Genomic DNA, 23224 nt, shown 5'->3' on the forward strand with positions numbered 1-23224 from the left:
GGGGTTGGGTGATCTGTGCACACTACAGACAATGTGTCCAAGACTATACAAGCCACCTCATACACATTATTAAAATTAAACAGGGGCTGGAGAGATGACTTAGCAGCTAAGGTGGTTGCCTGAAAAGCCAAAGGACCCAGGTTTGATTCCCTAAGACGTTTGTAAGTCAGATGTCCAAAGTGGCGCATGCATCTAAAGTTTGTTTCTAGTGGCTAGAGACCCTGGCATGTCCATTCTCTCTCGTTCTCTCTCTATCTCTTCCTTTTCCTCTCTTTTAAATAAAAATAAGCAGGGCTGGAGAGAATTCTTAGTGGTTAAGGTACTTGCCTGCAAAGCCAAAGGACCCAGGTTGAATTCCCCAGAACCTATGTAAGCCAGATGCACAAAGGGGTGCATGCATCTGGAGTTTGATTTCAGTGGCTGGAGACCCTGGCACACCCATTCTCTCTCTCTGCCTATTTCTCCCTCAAATAATAACTAAATAAAAAAATATTTTAAAAAGTAAATTAGGTGAGTAAGGTTGAGTGATGTTACAACACATGATAAGTACAATAACAATTCACAGGCAGAAGAGCCCATTGCGAATGAGAGTCAGGTGCGTGAGCTAGGCTCACAGAGACCTAGGTTGAGCACAGTGATTCCCAAGGGGCAATTTTGTCCCCAAGGGAACATATGACAATGTCTGAAGACATGTTTGATTGCCACAACCTGAGTGAGGGATAAAGGAGGGTCTATGGAGAGGGTGCAACTAGCCTCCATTGACCGAGGCCAGTGATGCTGGTAGACATCCTAAAATTCACAGAACAGGGGCACAGACATGCCTCTGGTAGACTTGCCTGGCCTGGAACATCGACCGAGGTCAAAGAGCTATGGTCTAGAGTTGGAGGAAAGGAACCCTTTCAGCAAATGCTGGAAGCAGGGGCTGACTGAAGGAAGCAGATGGAAGGACAGTAGAAAACTCACTCCACACTCATCTGGAAAGAGGCCCAAGGGAAGACTTTCTGAACCAGCTAATGATAGCCATCATCTAACATATGGGTCACCAGCAACAGCAAATTCAAAGTTAGAATCTTTTTTTTTAATTTTTTGTTCATTTTTACTTATTTCTTTGAAAGTGACAGAGATAAGGAGGGATGGAAGGAAAGAGAGAGAGAGAATGGGCACACCAAGGCTTCCAGCCACTGCAAACGAACTCCAGATGTGTGCGCCCCCTTGTGCATCTGGCTAATGTGAGTCCTGGGGAATCAAGCCTCAAACTGGGGTCCTTAGGCTTCACAGGCAAGCGCTTAACCACTAAGCCATCTCTCCAGCCCTCAAAGTTAGAATCTTGAAATGTTCCCACTGGAAGCTTGCCCATGAATCTAGACCACTCCCACTCCCACTGTATGACAGAGGTGGAAACAAAACCCTAAAAAGAGAGAGTTGGTCACCCTAGGTAGGCCATGTGTTGCCAAATAGTAAAACCAGCTATAGAACTCAGGTCCTCTAAGTTACTATCAGTTCTCATTCTTTTATTTTTGACATCTAATAGTCCAGCTGCCTTCTGAACATCTCTTGTCAAAGGTGGTTGGGGCTGGGTGTGGTGACGCATGCCTTTGATCCCAGCACTTGTGAGGCAGAGGTAGGAGGATCGCTGTTTGAAGCCACCCTGAGACTACATAGTAAATTCCAGGTCATTCTGTTCTAAAGCGAGACTCGACCTCGAAGAAAACAAAACAAAACAGGTGGTTGGAAAGTGGTAGCTCAGAGATTTGCAGCTCTCTTTTCTATACTTGATCTTCTGGCAAGTATCTCAGGCTTTGAAGGTCATGCCATTTTTGTTGCAAATACACAGCTCTGCTCTGTGCCTGAAAGCAGTCATAGACCATAATGAACTGTAATGCCATGAAGTTCAAAATAGGTCAAACAAATCTACAGTGAAGGTGCCTTGGAAGGTTACTAAGACAAAATACAGGGGATTTCTGGGCATTGGAAATGTGCTCGGTCTTGATGTGGGTAATATCTACATATGTACATGTATATGGAAAAATAAATAAGTTTAATAATTTGCATATGTCAGGTAACATCTTCTTTTTCCTAATTTCCCACCCTCTCCAAGGTAGGATTTCACCCTAACCCAGGCTGACCTGCAGCTCACTCAGTAGCCCCAGACTGGCCTTCAATTTATAGCAAGATAAATCTTCCTATCTCAGCTGCCCAAATGCTGGGATTAGAGTGTGCCGCCACGCCTGGCTCTTCTTCCCTAATATTTAAAATTACAAAGAGCTAGGGACATTTACCTCGCATGCACAAGGTCCTGGGCTGACACCAGCACTGTAAATACACATGCACACTCACATGTGTGCGTGTGCGGGTACAGAGAGAGAGAGAGAAAGAAATAACTTTAGCTCCAATTCATACAAAATGTGGGTTGGGCTGGTAGACCAGGGGTGTTGTTAATTTCTCCCCTAAGCAAAAACTGCTGATATTGGTGCACTATAGCTCGTCCCTCTGTCTTGTCCCATCGCCTTCATAAATCCCATCATAAAGTTGAAAGTGAATGTCCATTATATTATGGGAAATTTTTGCAAACTCTGCTAAAATATGTAGTAAGTTACAAACAATACACCTTTTTATGTTTGTTTTGTTTTGTTTTTCCGAGATAGGGGCTCACTGTAACCCAGGCTGACCTGGAATTCATTATGTAATGTCAGGGTGGCCTCAAACCCAAGGCCATTCTCTGCCGGCGAGTGCTAGGATTAAAAAAGGCCTGCACCACCATACCGCACCACTTTTGTTGTTTTGAGGCAGGGTCTCACTGTAGCCCAAGCTCATCTGAAACTCACTCTATAGTCCCAAACTGACCTTGAACTTAGAGTGATTCCTCTACCGCAGACTCAAGTGCTAGATCTAAAGGAGTGCCTGGCCTTTGCATGCCCTGCAAATACACATTTTAATTCAAGGTAAAATAATGTTTTGTAGTCTGTGTGTACACACATATTTGGATAAATTTACCTCCCAGCAGCAAGTAAACTCTATCCCTTCTCTCCTGCGAGGGAGTGGGGACCTCCCCAGCAGCTGACAACGAAGGGCTCCGGAGGCTACCCAGGCTTGCAGGGCTTCTGGTCCTATGTTTGTTGAGGGGTGGCTCTTTCATTAATTTTTTTTTTTTTTTTAAAGCTGTTCTTGCGTGGATAGCAGTGGTCTCGGGCCCTCAGAGAGCCTGGCTGGAAGCCCAGGGGACCGGCAGCGGCAGCCGGGCCTGTCTGGGTCGCTCGCAGGCCTGGCGCACATGTGGTTTCAATCACCCCGCCTGGCGCCTTCCGCCGCCCCGCAGAAGCCGGCGCGCAGGCGGGAGGAGCTGGGCCCGCGGGTGGCCGCCTGCGGCTCGGCGGCCCTCTCTCTGCAACCCTCCCGAGGTCGCGGGGCAGCCCGGGCTGCGCGTGGGGGGGCTGCTTGCGGTCGTGGTCCTGGGCCCAGGGGAGAGTCAGCGAGCGCCCAGAGGATGACCCATGTCCTGAGCAGGCCCCTGGGGACACTGTTGATTCTTAGAGATGGCCATCTGCCCTGGGGAGCCTCTGCAGCTCGTGACCTTCCTCCGCTCGTGCTATGAACAGTGCAGTTTGGTTGTCTAGCCAAGAGGGGATGGAATAGGGGGGACACGGGGCTCAGGGAGGTAGGCACCTAAAGTTGATTTACCCAATTTGCAATGAGGACAATCCCTGACAGCCCCGTCCACCCTGAGAACCAAATTCTGCTTGCTAGCCTGTAAACCCGGTTCCATTTTTGGTAAGTTAATAGTTAAAGCTATTCTTGTGGCTTACATTGCAAAAGGTATTTCTTGAAGGCAGTAATCCAGGCTCCAGCCGTGAAATGTTACACTGGAAATATAAACTTGTAGCAGACAACCACCTTCTCTCACACAACCCCATACCTGGCCTGGAACCCCGAGGTATCTGGCACCTCATTGTGATTTTGATTTTAATTACTCCCTCTGGGACATTGACAAGCCTTAACCATATATACATGCAGTGTATGGGATTTATAAGGCAGAGCTGCCATTTTTACAGAAACAGTTTTACTATTGAGAACATTTGTATGAACATTATAAAGATGTGTGCCCATTTTCTCAAGTATTATGTTGTTTTGAGCTGAACAAGGAAAAAAAAATTCACAGGATCAAAAACAGCCAATTTAACAAAACTAGATGAATGAATGAGAGGGGTTAAATAAAACATTTTTAGATGCAAAAAGTAAAAAGAAAGAAAGAAAACCCAGTTAATTTGTTTATTGCTGTTTGGGGATGTATTGCTGCTGGTCTCTAAGAAACCAAGCCTCCTGTGCTAACAGCCCACATGCTAGTCTTCAGACTTGAACACAAAACATCCTTGCTGAAAAGCCCCATTGGCTCCCCTTGGCTTATGCACCAAGAATGATCTAATCGCCTCAGTATGTTATTGCTAAAGAAAAAAATATCCATAACACTTATTAAAGGTGGCAAGGAAGACTTGTTCAAGAGAGTAGGACAGGAAAACAAAAAAATCTCTTTTCCCTTCTGCCCTTTCAGATTTCCAGCCTGGACTCAGTTACAAAAGGCAAGAGAGGGCTGGAGGGATGGCTTGGAGGTAAAGACACTTGCCTGCAAAGCCAAAGGACCTAGAATCAATTCCCCAGGACCCACATAAAGCCAGATGCACAAGGTAACACATGCATTTGGAGTTGGTTTACAGTGGCTGGAGGCCATGGCATGCCCATTCTCTCTGTCTCTCTATATATAGTAAATAAATTAATTAATTAATTTAAAAAAGACAAAAGAACTGGGTATGGTTGCACACCTTTAATCCCAGAAAGGAAGAATGCCTATCTGAGACTACATAGTGAATTCCAGGTCAGCCTGGACTTCAGTGAGTTCCTACCTCAAAAAATACAAATGTAAAGAGAGAAAGAGAGAGAGAAAGAAACATATAAATTTAGCTAACATAAGTTTCTTAAACATTTTTATTTATTTATTTGCATGTGTTGGGGGAGCAGGTTAATATCAGGGTCTCTTGCCACTAAAAAGCAACACCAAATGCTTATGCTACTTTTTACATCTAGTTTTACATGGGTACAAGCAAATCAAACCCTGGGCCAGCATGCTTTATAAGCAAAAGCCTTTAACCACTGAACCATCTCGCCAGCCCCTTTATATAACATAGCAACACTGGTGAGGAAATGAAAATTCACAGAAATAGTTAAAACGCTGTTTTTAGAGTAGATTTGATGGGTGAACAGTCATGGAAAAGGGATAACAAACTAAGGAATACTGTGTACAGCCTGTTCACAGAGACTCCTCTTAGAACCCCTAAGCCTTCTTCACTGTAGATGTAGGGAGACACCACTCCCATGGCCTGCTGGGGGAGAACATTAGAGTTCTTGTGCCTGCTGCTTCTCAGATATTATCAGCTTAAAACAGAAAATATGGCAAGGTGTCCTGAATGCTGTTGGTGGCCTCTATAATACGGTTTTGTAGTAATAGTAGTAGTAGTAGAGAGAAAGAAAGCTTAGCTTAAAATAAAAGATAAGGATTTATATCCATACATTAGGAAGAAGGCACTGGAGAATAGGAGGAATAAAAGTAGTAATTCTTTGCTGAACTGACCTAACAGGGTGTTTGCTGAAACTAGACCAGGGTGATAAAATATTGAGAATGGTCAGATTCAGATTAAGGGATTTTCACTAAAGTGCCTCAGTAGGAATCTTGCTAAAACTAAGCAAACCAAGACAGAGTCCAAACTAGGCCTGAACCAAAGGAGGACCGAGAGGACCTGGTCACAATTAAGTCAAGGTATGAGTATGTCACGTGCAGACCTGCCCCATTTTACTTGTCAGCCTCATTTCTATTCATTAGATACTGTTGGTTTTATAATGGCATGACTGGAAACTTCTCATCCTTCCTTAACCATATTTTCAGATTATCCTAACAAATCTAGGATTCTCTTTAGTGAGTAATTATGACCACAAAAGTTAGAGAATTAGGAAACTGTTAGTTAGGAAATAGCCTACTTCACATGGCCACTCCAAATAGCTTTCCTGTTTGTCAGTTCCCCGAAGTTCCTTTGTGGTCTCCTAGCTCTTTCACCTGTGTACCCTGCCATGGTATGGGATCAGCTTGGAGGGAGACAGAAATCATAACTCTCTCTAGTTGGTGCTAAATGAAGCTCTGTCACAGCACCTTCCTTAGAGCTCACATATTTCTTCCCCAGAATTAGCCTTTAAAATATATATTTATGTGACTGTTAGGAACTTTTTAAATTTATCTCCAAGCAGAGAGAGACAGACAGAGAGAATGGGCATGCCAAGGCTACTGCTAATGAACTCCAAATGCATGTGCCACTTTGTGCATTTGGCTTTATGTGAGTACTGGGAAATTGAACCCAGGTCATTAGGCTTTCCAGGCAAGAGCCTTAACCATTGAGCCATCTTTCCAGCCCTAGTCCTTTATTTTCACACTTTAGTTTTAACATGTTTTTCTCTCTTTCTTTCTCTCTTTCTTTCTTTCTTCCCTTTCTTCCTTTCTCTCTTTCTTTCTTTCTTTCTATGTTGCTTTGTTCTCTGGAGATAGGGTTTCCTGTAGCTCAGATTGGCTTTGAACTCTATTTAGGGGTGAATGATCTTGAACCCCTGATCCTCCTGTATCCACCTCCCAAGTACTAGGATTATAGGCAGTGTGTCACCATGTCCAACTCTACACTTTTTTTTCTTTCCACTCCTTCCTAGAGAACAGGTGATATACATGTGGTCTGTAACTTAACGACGGTTTGCTCCTTAGGGTTTTTCACCTCTTTTGAAAGTCCAGGTCCCTGCTCTAGTAAGCCCCCTTGTCTCAGCCCAGATGGGCTGAGATGGGGTGCACCTCTACTCCCTTCTAGGCTCTCTACCCCTCTTCCCTTCCACATGGCAGGAGCCGTCCATACCTTTTCTCTTTCCTTCTCTTAATCTAATAAAGTCTATCTAAGTCTTTAAAAGAAAACAATTGTTTAACAAGATTTTTCATCTTTACAGAGGCGCAAAAGCAATGTACATGCAGTAGCAATTCCATCTTGAATTTTGTTGCATTCCCAGGGTTTGCATAAGAGGTGCTATACTCTCCTGACACTGTCAGCCAGGGGGCCATGAGGGGAAACAGCCATGTTCTCCTCGACTGGATTGCTTAGCGCTTGTGTTCTGTAAGATATAGTGAGTCATTGAAATTATGGTATTTTCCATTCATATGATGGATTCATCAGGATATAACCCAACTCTTAAGAAGCAAAGATTTGTACTAATATATGCTCTGTGCTTTAAAACAAGCGTTATTGTATTTAATACAAAAAGTACTATTATGCTCATTGACCCATGATAAAGTAGATTTAGGATAATTAAGAACCTTAGTAAATGGCAGTTAGGACTCCAATCAGACCTAAACCAGCTCCGGTAACCATTGGTCATACTATTCTTTTAAACCCAGTGTGTTTAAGGGTTTAGAGAGGATTTGTTTGGGACCTCCTTTTTTATTTTTTTTTTATTTTTATTTTTTGTAGGGTCTCACTCTAGGCCAGTCTGATCATCATGTCCCACTCCATCTTTGTTTGTAATCTTTTGTTTGTTTGTTTGTTTGAGGTAGGGTTTCACTGTAGCTCAGGTTGACCTGGAATTCACTACGTAGTCTCAGGATAGCCTTGAACTCACAGCAATCCTCCTACCTCTGCCTCCTGAGTGCTGGGACTAAAGGCGTGCACCACCATGCCCAGCTGTTTGTTTTTTAAAATAGGATCTCTTATAGCCCAGGGTGGCTTTGAATTTGCTATGTATCTGAGGCTAGCCTTGAACTCCTGATTTTTCTGCCTCAACCGCCTGAGTGCTGATATTACAGGCATGAACCACCATACCCAGATGTCCCTAATCTTAAACACATAAAATTAATCTAAGAGGAATTTAAATTTTCCTGAAAGACTTAGACTATTGTTTCCCATATGTTTGTCCAACCTCTGTGTGCTAGAAAATATTTCTTGATGGAGTTGGTGGGAAAAGTGAACTTTCTACGGCCTTTGCCTGGGAGGGAGAACAAGATCAAAAATAAATAGGGCAAACCATTCTGGAGGAAGGAAAATGATTGCCTAAACTTTATTTTGGAGTGACATATATTATTCTTGAGAACCATTTGGGGAAGGAAAACAAAGATCTTACCACACCATTTTTGCTGTCTGTGAATATCATATACTCAGACACTATCATGATGGCAATGGTGTCTGTGAATATGATGGTTAGTTACGCTGTCTGTGACTCGCATATACACATAGGCACCATGATGGCTCAGAGACAACTTGTGACGGGGTTTTAGGTGGGTGAACCCTTTCCTAATTCCTGAACCACGTTTTCCCATGCATTTGCAATAGCTGGAGCTTCATTCCTGAACACTCACTTCCCATGCCCTGCCGCCTGCAGGATGCAGGAATGCTGCAGCTGGTGATAGTGCCTCCTGGAAAAGCTGGCTTTCCCCCATCACTTAAGGGACATCAATCTATGTAACAAGAGAGAAGGAAGTCACTTTTCTTCTCCCTCCTTACTTGCTTAAACATCTAGTCAATACTGTTTTTCTTCTTAATTCACACTGATTGGCTAATAAATAATTATTATTTTTTCTTCCCTTTATTTTTTTTGTTGTTGTTTTGTTTTGTTTTTTTGAGGTAGGGTCTCACTCTAGCCCAGGCTGACGTGGAATTCACTCTGTAGTCTCAGGATATCCTCGAACTCACAGCAATCCTCCTACCTCGGCCTCCCAAGTGCTGGGATTAAAGGTGTGTGCCACCATGCCTGGCTTTTCTTCCCTTTAAATTTTGCCAAATCCTTCCCAAAGGACAGAGCAGGACTTCTAAGTCTTGGTGCTCCTGGGGCCACTTCTCAGGGACTTTTGAAGTGACTTTGAGGGCTGTGAGTGAGGCTGATGAGAACTTATCTTTGTCCACAAAAGGATAGAGATTATCTTTTATAAAACACTTTACTGACAACTTCTATATACAATGTACCCTGATCATAATCCCCTTCAACCACCCTCCTTCCCCCCACCCCGCCTCCGTTCCCCATCCATCCTCCACTGAATTCCTTCTTCTTTCCAACTAGTCCTTATTTTTTCAATATTTTTGTTTATTTATTTCCCAGAAAAAGAGGGGAAGAGAGAGGGAGAGCTCCAGGGCCTCCAGCCACTGCAAACAAACTCCAGATGCGTGTGCCCCCTTGTGCATCTGGCTAATGTGGGTCCTGGGGAATTGAACCTGGGTTCTTTGGCTTTGCAGGCAAACACCTTAACCACTAATCCATCCCTCCAGCCCCCTTTTTGGTTTGTTTGTTTTGTTTTGTTTTGTTTTATTGAGGTAGGGTCTTGCTGTAGCCCAGGTTGACCTGGAATTCACTATGTACTCTCAGGCTGGTCTCAAACTCACAGCAATCCTCCTACTTCATCTGAATTAAAGTGCTAGAATTAAAGGCATACACCACCATGCCTTTATATTATTCAGGTCTTTTGTAAATAGTAACAGCCACTGTGAGGCCATGAATGTAATGGCCAATTAGTGTCTGAAAGATAGCACTCCAAAACACTCCTGTCCATCTTTTGGCTTTTATATTCTTTTCACCACCCCTTCTGCAAAGGTCCCTGAGCCTTGAAGGGTGTGATAGAAATGTCTCTCAGTGCTGAATACTCCACTGTCACTTTTTTCTGAGCACTTTGATGTATTTTGATTCTCTCCAGTAGTCACTGACATCTGAAAAGAGAAACTTCTCTAACCAAAAGCAAGAGCAGCATTAATAAATTGGTACAAACACAAATATTTAGAGGACAATTTGGTGGCTATAATATATCTGTTTAGCCCAACAACAGTAATAGAGTTCTCCTTAGACCTTATGATCTTCCCAGCCATAAGGTTTAAACTAGGTTTTCAGTACCAGACATGAATTCCCTCCTGTGAAGAGGACTTCAAATCCAGAAAGCAATTAGTTTCCCCCATAACAGACATGCCACCATTGCACCAGTTGGCACATTTTGCCTGGCTTGTCAGTGGTATAGCTTGCAGGGTCCACTGCTGGTTAAGACTATTGATAACTTTTCTCCCCCAGCAGGCTACATAGCATTTTCCAGCACCATGACAGCTAGTCAACAAAGGAGGCTTCTAGCTCAGCTCCAGCTTGATTTCCCAATGCCCTGCAGCCCATGCATATACTATCTTTAGCAAAAGGGTCTTCCTATCCAGTTCTGGTGGGCAATCAAGAGCATTGGCAATCACCTTACTGTTTGGTGGGCATCAGGGGTCTCTTTGACCAACAACTCACTGGTAGGTATCCTACCCTTGGCACTGAAATATTTCTGTTGCAATCTATATGACATATATATATTTCTTCACTAGCATATATATGTATGTATGTATGTATATGTATATGTGTGTGTGTATATATATATATATATATATATATATTCACTAGCATATATATGCGTATATATATATATATTTCTTCACTAGCATATATATGTGTGTGTGTGTGTGTATATATATATATATACATGCTAGTGAAGAAGTAGGTTTCCATATAGTTATTCATAACATATTTGACATTGATTAACCCTCCTCCAACACTTCCTGTCCTCCATCCCCTCCCCTGACCCCAGACAGTGATTATCTTGAATACCATACAATGTTCACAGTCCTATCCCTAATTTTTCTTACCTTATTTTCCCTTCATTTTTATTCCTTTTTCATTATATTTGTTTCTTTAAAGGGAGGATTACACTGTCATGCTTTAGTAAACTCTTTTCTTAGAGTGGGCAGTCTCCTCTGTGGCTTAGTGGTTTTGAAGACTAAACAGCACAAGAGACATTCAGACCTTGTCTCTGTAAGTTATATTTATGTTTCATATTTCAGGCCTAAAGCTTCCACATAGGAAAAAAATAGACACTTTGGTGAAAAGGAAAGAGTAGGTGGATAAGCTAGGAAAGTAACAGTTTCTGAAACAAAAACAGTACAAGAAGACCTGAGTTCAAGTCCCTACTTTGCTATTAACTTGCATCAATGTACCTTGACGTTTGGCTCCATGATTTAGAAGGTGATGTGGTCAGACAACAAATCAGTGATACTAAAGAACACTTAGGGATGCCAGCTGCTAAGCAGCCATCATTGGATTCAAATGTAGGCTAAGTTTTCCTTAGCCAATTGATTTGCCTTCTCTGACCCTGCCTGATAGGGTCACTTAAGGACTGCATAAACTCATTGAGCTCTTAGTAAGTGCTCCATAAGGTTAGTATACAAGTTCCACAAGGTTTTGCCACTTCTGTATATCTTAAATTTAATTATTTAAAAGGGATCAAGTTCTTATTTACTATTCAAACAAAATCATATTGATAATGATTAAATTTTTAATTATTTTCACTTTGTAACTTGTCTTAATTTTGTTTCTTGGTTTTTCAGAAGTTCTGTTTTGGGGCTGGAGAAATCACACAGTAAAGTGCTTGCCTTGCAAACATGAGGACCTAAGTTTGATTCCCCAGAACTCATCTTAACAAACAGTTTGGGGGTAGAGGGAGATAGTTCAGCAGGTAAGGCACTTGCTTGCAAAGCCTGCTATCCCAGGTTAAATTTCCCAGCCACATAAAGCCAGATGGGCATTTGTTTGCAGGGGCAAGAGACCCCAGGGGCATTCATACACACACACACACACACACACACACACACACACACACACACACAGACATGCACATAAATAAATAAATGAATAAATAAATAAATAAATATAAATAAATAAATAAAACATCTTAAGATTAAAAAATAAATAGGGCTGGAGAGATGACTTAGCAGTTAAGGTGCTTGCTTGTGAAGCCTAAGGACCCAGGACTTGATTCTCCAAGTCCCACATAGGCCAGATGCACAAGGTGGAGCATGCATCTGGAGTTTGTTTGCAGTGGCTAGAGGCCCAGGTGCACCCATTCTCTCTCTCTCTTTCTCAGAGCCCCCATCTCCCTCTCCCTCTCTCTGTCTCTAATAAAAAAGAAGTAAACAATAAAAATAAATAAATAGCTGAGCATGGTGGTGCACACCTTTAATCCCAGTGTTTGGAAGGCAGAGGTAGGAGGATTGCCATGAGTTCGAGGCCACCCTGAGACTACAGAGTGAATTCCAGGTCAGCCTGAGCTAGAGTGAGACCCTACCTCGAGAAACCAAAAATTTAAAATAAATAAATAAAAGCTACTTGGCATGGTGGTGTGCACTTATAATCACAGCATGATGGAGATAGAAACAGGCAGATCCTGGGGGCTCACTGGCCAGCCAGTCTAGAGTAATTTGTGAGTTCTAGGCCAGTGAGAAAGACACTGTCTCAAAAAGGAGAGGAAGAGAAAGAGGAGAAAAGGAGGAGAAGAAGAAAAGAAAGAAATGGATAGTGCCTGAAGAACAGCACTTGAAATTGTCCTCTGGCCTCCACAAGTGTGAAGGGAACATGTGTGTGTGTGTGTGTGTGTGTGTGTGCATGTGTGTGTACGTGTGTGTGTGTGTGTGTGTGTACGTGTGCAGATCAGAGAACAACTTTCAGATTGGTCCTTGCCTGTCTGCCTCCTGTTACCTTTGAAGCAGGGTTTCTCACTCTGGATTCTTATTCTGCTGTTCTTTGCTGAGCTTTTTGAATATTTTCCTATCTATGCCACTCATCTTGCCATCAGCATGCTGTGATTACAAAAGCCCACCATGGCTTCCAGTTTATGTGGGGCATGGAATCAAACACAGATACTCCAGCCTGTGTGATGAGCATTGTATCCACTGAACCATCTCTCCAGCCACAGAGATTTTCTTGTGTCTGTTTGATACCTTTGGCTTTTAGGGTTATAGTAATGCTCTATTATCTAAAAGAGTTCATGTAGAATTACTGTTTCTCTACTTCTGGAAGGTTGAACTCTGATGTCTAAATGTGAAAGATGCTTCTTTTTTCAAAAAAAAAAATATTTATTTATTTATTTGAAAGAAAGAGGGAGAGAGAGTAGAAGAGACAAAGAAAGAAAATGGGCATGGTGGGGCCTCCAGCCACTGCAAATGAACTAGATGCACAAGGTGTCATATGCGTCTACAGTTTGTTTGCAACAGCTAGAGGCCCTAGCATGCCCATTCTCTCTCTCTCTGTTTTTTGTGGGTTTTTTTTTTTTTTGGTTTTCCAAGGTAGGGTTTCACTCTAGCCAAGGCTGACCTGGAATTCAATCTGTAGTCTCCGGGTGGCCTTAAACTCACAGCAATCCTCCTACCTCTGCCTCCCTAGTGCTGGGATTAAAGGTGTGCACCACCACGCCCGGCTCCATTCTCTCTTTCTCTACCTGCCTCTCTTTCTCTCTCTCTCTCTCTCTCAAATAAATAAATAAATATGTTACAAAATATAGGAGGGCTGGAGAGAAGGTTTAGTGCCTAAGGACCCAGATTTGATTCACCAGAACCCATGTAAACCAGATGCACATGGTGGCACATTTGTCTAAAGTTTGTTTGCAATGGCTAGAGACCCTGGTGAGCCTATTCTCTCTCTTCTCCTTATCTCTCTCATAAACAAAAGAAATAAAATATTTTAATTTTTTTATTGACTCCTATACTTACAGACAACAAACCATGGTATTTCCCTCCCCCACCTTTCCCTAACTCTGCTCTCTGTCATATCCCCTCCCTCTATTAGACTCTCTTTTAATTTAATGTCATCATATTTTTCTCCTATTATGAGGGTCTCATGTAGGTATTGCTAGGCACTGCAAGGTCTTGATATCAAGGCCAATATCTATCCGGACATTTGTATATAAGGAGTGATACCCTTCCTTTGGCTCTTAGATTCTTTCCGCCACCTCTTCCACAATGGACCCTGAGCCTTGGAGGGTGTGATAGAGATGTTTCAGTGCTGGACACTCCTCCATCCCTTCTTCTCAGCACTATGTTGACTTTTGGGTCATCCCAGTGGTCATCACCATCTGAAAAGAGAAGCTTCTTTAACCAGAAGTGAGATTAAAAGTAGCATTAACATATGAACATGAACATTAAGTGTTGTGCTTTCAGGGCAATTTGGTGAGAGTAATATATGCATTTATCCAGACAAGAGCAGACTTTAAGGCCTATGACCTCCCCTGCCATAGGCTTATGATTAGGTTTTCATTACCAGGCATTTATTCCCTCCCATAGAGTGGACCTTCAGTCCAATTAGAGAACAGTTGGTTTCCCCCAGAGCAGATGTGCCACTATTGCACTCATTCAGTCACTTGGCCTGTCTGGCCAAAACTGAGGCTTCCAATGTCCACTGTTTTCACCACTGATGACTTCTGTCTCCCATAAGCCTTTTTTTGTTTGTTTTGGCTATTCAAGATTTTTGTGCTTCCATGTGAATTTTAGGATTGTTTTTTTCTATTCCTGTGAAAAAATGCCATTGGAATTTTAATGGGGATTACATTAAATGTGTAGATTGCTTTTAGTAAGATTGACATTTTCACAATATTGATTCTTCCAGTCCAAGAACATGGGATGTCTTTCCATTTCCTTGTGTCTTCTGCAATATCTCACTGGAGTGTTTTAAAGTTCTCATTGTAGAGATCCTTCACTTCCCTGGTTAAGTTTATTCCAAGGTACTTTTTTTTTTTTTTTTTTTTTTTTTTTTTTGAGGAAACTGTGAATGGGAGAGATTCCCTGATTTCATCCTTCACATGTTTGTTGTTAGTATATAGGAGAGCCACTGATTTCTGTGTATTTGAAATAAAATATTTAAAAAAAAATAGGAACTAGGGGGCTGGAGAGATGGTTTAGCAGTTAAGGTGCTTGCCTGTAAAACCAAAGGATCCCAGTTCAACTCTCCAGGACCCATGTAAGCCAGATGCACAGGGGGAACAGGCATCTGGAGTTCATTTGCAGTGGCTGGAGGCCTTGGCATGCCCATTCTCTCTCTGTCTTTCTCTCTCTCTCTCAATAAATAAATAAAATATATTTTAAAAATAGGAAAAAAATAATAATAATAAAAATAGGACCTGGGCTGGGCGTGGTGGCGCATGCCTTTAATTCCAGCACTGGGAGGCAGAGGTAGGAGAATTGCTGTAAGTTCAAGGCTACCCTGAGACTCCATAGTTAATTCCAGGTCAGCCTGGGCTAGAGTGAGACCCTACCTCCAAAAACCAAAAAAAAAGGACCTGGGCATAGTGGTGCTCATTTTTAATCCCAGGATTTAGAAGGCTGAGGTACGAAGGTTTCCATGAGTTCAAGCCCACTCTAAAGTTACATAGCAAATTCCAGGTCAGCCTGGACTAAAGTGAGACCCTACCTCAAAAAAACTAAAAACAAATACATAAATAAAAAGTGTTAGAAGGTTGTGTGTATAGCTCAGGGGTAGAGCCCTTGTTTAATGTGCAAGAACCTAGGTTTTATCCCCAGCACAAGAAGAAACAATCAGTGTGTTCAAAGATACAATTGTATGTACATAGCTTCCTGTGTTTTCCCTTATAGAATTTATGACATTTACCCATCTAGTGACTTAATTTTATTAATATAATTATAATTAAATGCTGAGATATTTTTCTTTTATTCCTGGTGTCTACTTCAATGATAAGCTTTATAAGAGAAAAGACTAGATCTGTTTTCTTCATTATTATTTCATAACCTGCCTCAAAAACAGAAAGTTGATGCTTAATTAACTCATGAATATATGAATGAATAACATAACTAATGCTTTCACATCAGCTTTCCACAGCAACCCAACATCATAACATTTTTTTGAGTCTCGCTTTAGTTAAGAATGTCTATGAGGGGCCATGTGTGGTGGCACACGCCTTTAATCCCAGCACTCAGGAGGCAAAGGTAGGAGGATCGCTGTGAGTTCCAGGCTACCCAGAGACTACCAAGTGAATTCCAGGTGCTCTTGGGCTAGAGCAAGACCCTACCTCAAAAAACCAAAACACAAAAACAAAAAGAATGTCTATGAGTGCTCACTTTGGTAGTACATATGCTAAAGTTGGAACGTTACAGAGAAGATTAGCATGGCCCCCACAAAAGGATGACATGCAAATTCATGAAGCGTTCCATATTTTTTGATCTTGTGGTGCCTAACACTACCTTCACAAGACCCTCATAATAGGAGGAAAAGATGCTGACATCAAAACAAAAGAGAGACTAGTAGAGAGAGGAAAGGGATAAAAAGGAGAATGGATTTGTGAAAGGGAAAGGGGGAGAGGATTATCATGATTTATTGTCTAGAATTATGGAAATTATCAATAAGAAATGTCTATGGAAGTTGGCGAGATAGCTTAGTGGTTAAGGCACTTGCCTGCAAAGCCTAAGGACCCAAGTTCAATTCCTAGAACCCACATGAGCCAGATGAACATGGTGGCACATGTGTCTGGAGTTTGTTTGCAGTGGCTAGAGGCCCTGGCATGCCATTCTGTCTCTCACTAGTAAATAAATAATAAAATATTTTTTTAAAAAAGAATGTCTTTGAGCTTTATCCTTTTTTTTTTTTTAAGGTAGGGTTTCACTTTGGCCCAAGCTGACCTGGAATTCACTATGTAGTCTCAGGGTGGCCTTGAACTCATGTCGATCCTCCTACCTCTGCCTCACAGGTGCTGAGATTAAAGGCATGTACCACCACACCTGGCTCATTCTTAGTACTTTTAATGGTACCTGGTACATAGTATGTGCCCAACAAGTATTTGTTAAGTAAATTAATTAATTAGGGTCATAAAATTGTGTGACCAGATATTCCAAAAGATGATGAAGTATGACTAGGCATAGTGGTCCATGCCTGTATTCCATACACCTGGGAGGCAGGAGGAGGATCATGAGTTCAAGCCCAGCCTGGGCTATGTAGTTAGACTCTGTCTGAAGAAACAAAAGCAAACAAAGTGATAGAGGAGATGCTTGTTACATTATTACAGAGGCACAATCCAGGAGAGAAGGAATTTGGCCCTATCATTGTCTGTAGCCAGATGAGCCTTCACGGTGAGTGAAATAGATCCAGATCCCTTTTTATCTCATTCACTCACCTGTGACATGGGGCCCACCAGGAGAGTGAGGATGCTGCATCAGTGAGAGGGCAGAAATAATGTCTACCTGCCTCTGGGTTAATCTCAAGGAATGGTAAACCAGTCAGCTGGAAAATAATAGATAAAAGCAGGCACTTTCTGTTACACTAAAAGTAAGAGGAAGGGGTGGGAGAGGGAGAGAAGGAGACAGCTCCCTTGCTATTATCTAGAAAGTTGCCACTCCGAAGTCTCCCCTCAGACAACTCAGACCTTCCTCCCTGCTCCTTTGCAACCCGACCTCGACTAATCAGCTCAATCCCAAACAGATACCCTGCACTTGGACCTGCCTCTGTGGCTTTCCAGCTTCCCTTCACCTGTTACTTACCCTGCCATCTGAAATGCTGTGACCCTCCCCACTGGAAGTCTTGCTGCCTTTACTGATTATGCCATCATTGACTGCCATCTCCTCTTGGTTCCTGTAGCCTTAAAAGTTGTGCCAATATTATGCTGTCTTACAAGATTTGTGAATTCTTCCATGTGCCTTATAACTCTATTGAGTGCTCCAAGAAAGCACGATAAAGGAATCATATTAATCTGACTCCTGTGTCTCACCTGGAAGCCCTGTGCAATGCTAAGAGATAATACAAGGTCCACCTTCACACTCACTTGTTATACAAGAACTAGGGGCTAAGAAATTTGCCTGTGTGTCCTGCCTCAAGGTCTTCACTGCCAATTTCTCAAGTCTCTCTTCTAGAGTTCTGCAGAGTTCATGGCCCCAGAAAGGTCACAACTGGAGGGATATATGATATGCCCAGAAAAGCTGAATTCAACACTAAAAACCGTAGTGGCTTTTACAGACCACAGAGAAAAATGAAAGATTTAAACAAATATTTTTCCTAAGGAGGCTTCAATCACTAGAAGGGCTTCCAAGCTGCAAGCTCAGCAAGAGCTGAGGGTGGGGACAGAGCCGTGCTGGGCAGGACAGGGCCTGGTTTATGGAGTGAGCTGATGGCTCATCCTGAGGGCCTTTGTGCTTCCCTACAGTGTTCTGAAAGCCTTGACTCATTTTCCCCAGTCTGAAACAAAATACTGTAAATAAAACATGCCTATTTAACAAAAAGAAAGAAAGGAAAGGAGAGAGGCAGGGGGAATGAATCAAAAGAAAATATTCTCTAAAAAAAATTTCCAGGGGCTGGAGAGATGGCTTAGCACTTATCGCACTACCCTGCAAAGCCAAAGTACCCAGGTTCAACTCCCTAAGACCCACCTAAGCCAGGTGCACAAGGTGGCATATGCGTGTGGAGTTTGTTTGCAGTGGCTAGGGGCTCTGACCTGCCCATTCTCTCCCTCTCTCTCTCTCTCTCTCTCTCTCTCTCTCTCTCTCTCTCTCTCCACCACCCCTGCCCTGCCTCTCTCTGTGTGAAATAAAGAAAAATTTTTTAAAATTCTGGGCATGGTGACATACACCTTCAATCCCAGCACTTGGGAGGCAAAAGTAGGAGGTGAGTTTGAGGCCAGCCTAAGACTATGTAGTCAGCCTGAGCTAGAGTGAGATCCTACTTTGAAAAAACAAATAAATAATTAATTAAATTTTTAAAAATTTAAAAATCTAGCTGGATGTTGGTGATTTATGTTTTAATCCCAGAATTCAAGAGGCTGAGGTAGGAGGATCCCTGTGAGTCTAAGGCCAGCCTGAGCTACAGAGCTCAGAGTGAGCTCTAGGTCAGCCTCTGTCCCTCTCAGTCTCTCTCTCTCTCTCTCTCTCTCTCTCTCACTCACACACACCCTACATACTTTTTCTCTTTGGTATTTCTTAAGTCAAAATTAGCAAAGCCCCACTAGCTGAATGTGTGGCTCAATAGTCAAGTGCATGGTGAGACTTGCAGACCCCAGCATGGAAACAGAGAAAAAAATTAATAAACTAAACACAGGAGACTGAAGCAGCAGGATTGCTTGAGCCCAAGAATTCAAAGCCAACTTGGCCATCATATTGAGACCCTATCTCAAAATTTTAAAAAAAAAACATAAGAAGTTGAAGCAGGATGGTTATAAGTTTGAAGCCAGCATGAGCCACATAGAAAGACCTTTTCTCAAAAAGACAGACATACAGTCAGACTTGGAAAGTGAATGGCAGTTTCCTCATTTCGGATGAAACTTGCTTTCAAGTCTCCCAATGCCATCCATTCCAGTAAGACGTCATGGAACAGGGGATCTAATGGGAAACAGAAGGTTTTCTCCTTTTGTCTCCTGGGGCAGACAGAAATGGTTCCCAGCAGGAGTGTGACCACCCAGTGTCTACAGGAGCCTCCTGAGCACAAAAACAAGATACTCTGACTCTGAAGGGCTATCCTCTGTGACACAGGATTGGACCACACTACCACAAGTAGCGAGGCAGTGGGAGGACACACTGGGCTGAACACAGGAAGTGGGAGGGTTAACGCCACAGATGGAGTCAAGTTCTTAGTTGGTCACAAAATGAGGAGATGCCTGCAGTATAGAAGACTACACAAGTCCTCCCCTCCAAATCACTTACGGATTCAATTTTAGATGACACAGTGGATCATAGACAAGTGTTTTTCTCTTTCCCAACTTACATTAAGTTGAAAGTAAAGAAACAAAACGGATACAAATCCACAAGGACAAGAAGATGGGAGAGGAAGTACAAGTGAAAGAGAAATGTCAACAAATGTTTGCCTGATGCGAGCAGATGGAGGAGAAATAACTGATGTGCCAAAACACGGTGGCGGAAGCCGCAGTACTTAGAGGGGTAAGCCAGTTCACTAAAGGACTCAAGGATTGAAATCTACACACGTAGAGCAAAAGGGTGACTTGAGGTCTAGGATGCACCGCTTGTTTTTCTTTTTTCTTTTTTCTTTTTTCTTTTTCTTTTTGGTTTTTTGAGGTAGGGTCTTGCTCTAGCCCAGGCTGACCTGGAATTCACTACATAATCTCAGGGTGGCTTTGAACTAATGGCCATCCTCCTATCTCTGCCTCTCAAGGGCTGGAATTAAAGGCATGTGCCACTGTGCCCGGCTAGAGATCTTTTCTCCCAGGACTGGTAATGGCAATTAAGGTTAGAATTTTGCCCCTAGCATGAAGGATAGCAGATCTTTAGGTGGGAGGTCAGCCCAAACTGGTTTGATGCTCTGATGATGCAAAGGCAATCTCAGCAAGACAAACCCAAGACTCACAGTTAGATCATTTGGATAAATTCATGAGCACACAAGAAGCAAATGAACATGAAGCAGCCATTTGAGTCATCTGGGTGTGGGTGACAGGAAGAAAGTAAAGTGAGGGGAAATTGCCATTACAAATCCTCCTTTGCTGAGACTTGACATTTTCTGTAGTGACATAAACTGGATGTAGGGAAGCACATTTCAAAGTTGAGTCTGGTTTAACCCATTTATGTGTATGCCAGTAAGTAGCACCCTGACCAAGGTCGAGGTTTTAATTGCTGTTAGCAGTCTCTGGGAGAAAAAGAAGCTCTTGGGTTTTGTCCTTGTGAAAAGCTCCAAGTCTGATGCTAGTTTTGCTCATGCTTTCAGTGTAAAAAGCATGCTAATCTTAAAATATTTTTTTAAACCTGTGTTAAGTAAATGATCTAATGTATCTATTTATTGGTTTTTACGAAGTAAGGTCTCATTATACCCCACTGGTCTGAAACTCACTCTACAGTCTCAGGCTGGACTCAAACTCAAAGTGATCCCCCTACCTCAACCTCTAAAGTGCTGGGATTAAAGGTGTGTGCCACCATTCCCGGCCTCTGCCGCTACGCTTTTTAATGTTTACAAACACCATATAGGAAATTACTATCTGTTGCATTTTATTTGCTATAATCTTGTTATTTTTTATTTTCTCTTTCTTTCTTTTTTTATATTTTATTTATTTGAGAGTAGGAGAAGGAGGGAGAGAGAGAGAGAGAGGAAGAGGCAGAGAGAGAGAGAAAAAAAATAGGTGTATCAGGTTCTGTAGCCATTGCAAACAAACTCTAGACACATGCGCCACCTTGTGCATCTAGCTTATGTGGGCACTGGGGAATCAAATCTGGATCCTTAGGCTTCACAAACAAGTATCTTAACCACTAAGCCATCTCGCTAGCCCCATTTGCGATAATCTCTAAAGATAGTTTTGGGTTCCTTGAGATCAGTATGGCAGCAGTTCTGTAAAAATTTCCCCATCCTATAGTCCAAGAAAATAAATGAATGGTGATATTGCAGTCAGCTCCTTGTTGTTGAGACAAACACCTGACCAGAAGCAGTTTATGAGAGGAAAGGGTTTATTTCAGGATTACAAATCCAGGGAAACACCATCAGTGTTGGAAGAAGCTGGCTCACTTCCACAGATCCAAGCAGAGAGACACCACCAAAAAGCACGCAACCTCCACAGCTCAAACTAATCTCCACACACCTTAGAGTGGGATTTCAAGTTCCACCCGCCAGTGACACCTCCTCCAGCCAGCTGCAGACTCAAGTTAAAAACCCAATTCTTTGTTTAAAAATGTATTTATTTTTATTTATTTGAAAGCAAGAAAGAGACAGATAGAGTAAGAGAGAATAGGAATACCCAAGCTCCTAGCCCACAGAAACCATCCAGCTAACTAATACCCACACTCCTAGCACATAGAAACTGTCTAACTAAACAACACCCATGCTCCTAGCCCATAGAACCATCTAGCTAACCAACACCCACACTCCTACCCCACAGAAACCGTCTAGCTAACCAAGACCCACGCTCCTAGCCCACAGAAACCGTCTAGCTAACCAACACCCACGCTCCTAGCCCACAGAAACCGTCTAGCTAACCAACACCCACACTCCTACCCCACAGAAACCGTCTAGCTAACCAACACCCACGCTCCTAGCCCACAGAAACCGCCTAGCTAACCAACACCCACGCTCCTAGCCCACAGAAACCGGCTAGCTAACCAACACCCACGCTCCTAGCCCACAGAAACGATCTAGCTAACCAACACCCACGCTCCTAGCCCACAGAAACCGTCTAACTAACCAATACCCATGATCCTAGCTCACAGAAACTGTCTAGCTAACCAACACCCATGCTCCTAGCCCACAGAAACCAAGACATACTGTATGTTTGTAGTTTTTAGCAGCTACATTGTGACAAAATGTAATTTGCAGCATATCTGAACAAACTATTCTATGCATACAGAGAAATGTGCCACCATAAATATGCAACTTAATGAACTTCACAAAATAAATGCAGTCAGGAAGCAAGCACCAGATTCAAGAACTAGAGCATAAGCTGCCATCCCACTCCCTTCCCTTCACAGTTTTATCCTCTAAGAGAGACGACTGTCTAGACTAACAGCACATATGCATCTTTTCCTATTTCTGTACCTTATAGAAACAGAATCACATACATTTCACTTTTTTGTGCCCACCTTCTTTCAATCAGCATTATACTCATGTGCAGATTTTTAATACCTGCTCTAAAATACCATTACTTAATCTATCTCAAGTAATAGTAAAGATAGGTGAGTTATCTGTATGTAAAAAAGTGGGATCATAAGAAAAGAAATATTGAGAAACATCTCTAAATATGACCAAGAGCAGAAAAGAAGACAATGAAAAGCTTTGAGAGGAGTCTAGAACAATAATTTTTATTAACAAGAAATAGTGGGAGTCAGTAAAATACACTGGCAGTAGTACAGATCTCTCTCTCTTAAAGTGGCTGGATGAAGCTGGCATGGTGGCTCACGCCTTTAATCCTAACGCTTGGGAGGCAGAGGTAGGGTGATCACTGTGAGTTTGAGGCCAGCCTGAGATTACATGGTGAATTCCAGGTCAGCCTGGGCTAGAGCAAGACTGTATCTTGAAACATTTCTTAAAAAAATGAAAGGAAGGAAGTGAGGGAGGGAGGAAGGAAAGAAGGAAGGGGAAGGGAAGGGAAGAAGAGAGAAAGAAAGGCTTCCATATGGGAGGGTTAAATGTAAAGGATAGCAAATTTGTCTTGCCATTTTTATCACACTGGGGGTGATTCCTCTGTGAGTAGAAAACATAGCTCTCTGGCTTCTGCCTCTGCTATCCCTAGAAAGTAATTGAGGAAGGGAAGAGATGAAGTTCAACCAGTCTCTTTCTCTTTGCTATTATCTTTGACATGAAGGTAAAGGGAAGGATAAAGATTGAATTGAGGCATCAACGTAACCTCAATTCTCCATTGTCAAGGATACCTAACAATTGACTATTGCCCTCTTACTTGTGTCTA

At 42.4% G+C, this 23224-nt stretch overlaps 1 protein-coding gene and 1 non-coding gene across 2 annotated transcripts in view; both read left to right on the forward strand.

The window, feature by feature from the left end:
• LOC101600171 (CXADR like membrane protein) overlaps positions 1-23224 on the forward strand; it is a 107943-nt gene that overhangs the window by 44805 nt on the left and 39914 nt on the right. The gene's annotated exons all lie outside the window — the stretch shown is intronic.
• LOC123459660 lies at positions 15964-16070 on the forward strand. Its single transcript, XR_006636418.1, has one exon. It is a non-coding gene; the product is annotated as a U6 spliceosomal RNA (small nuclear RNA).

The sequence above is a fragment of the Jaculus jaculus genome, chromosome 3 (genome assembly GCF_020740685.1).
Source record: "Jaculus jaculus isolate mJacJac1 chromosome 3, mJacJac1.mat.Y.cur, whole genome shotgun sequence".
In the NCBI taxonomy this organism is placed as follows: Eukaryota; Metazoa; Chordata; class Mammalia; order Rodentia; family Dipodidae; genus Jaculus; species Jaculus jaculus.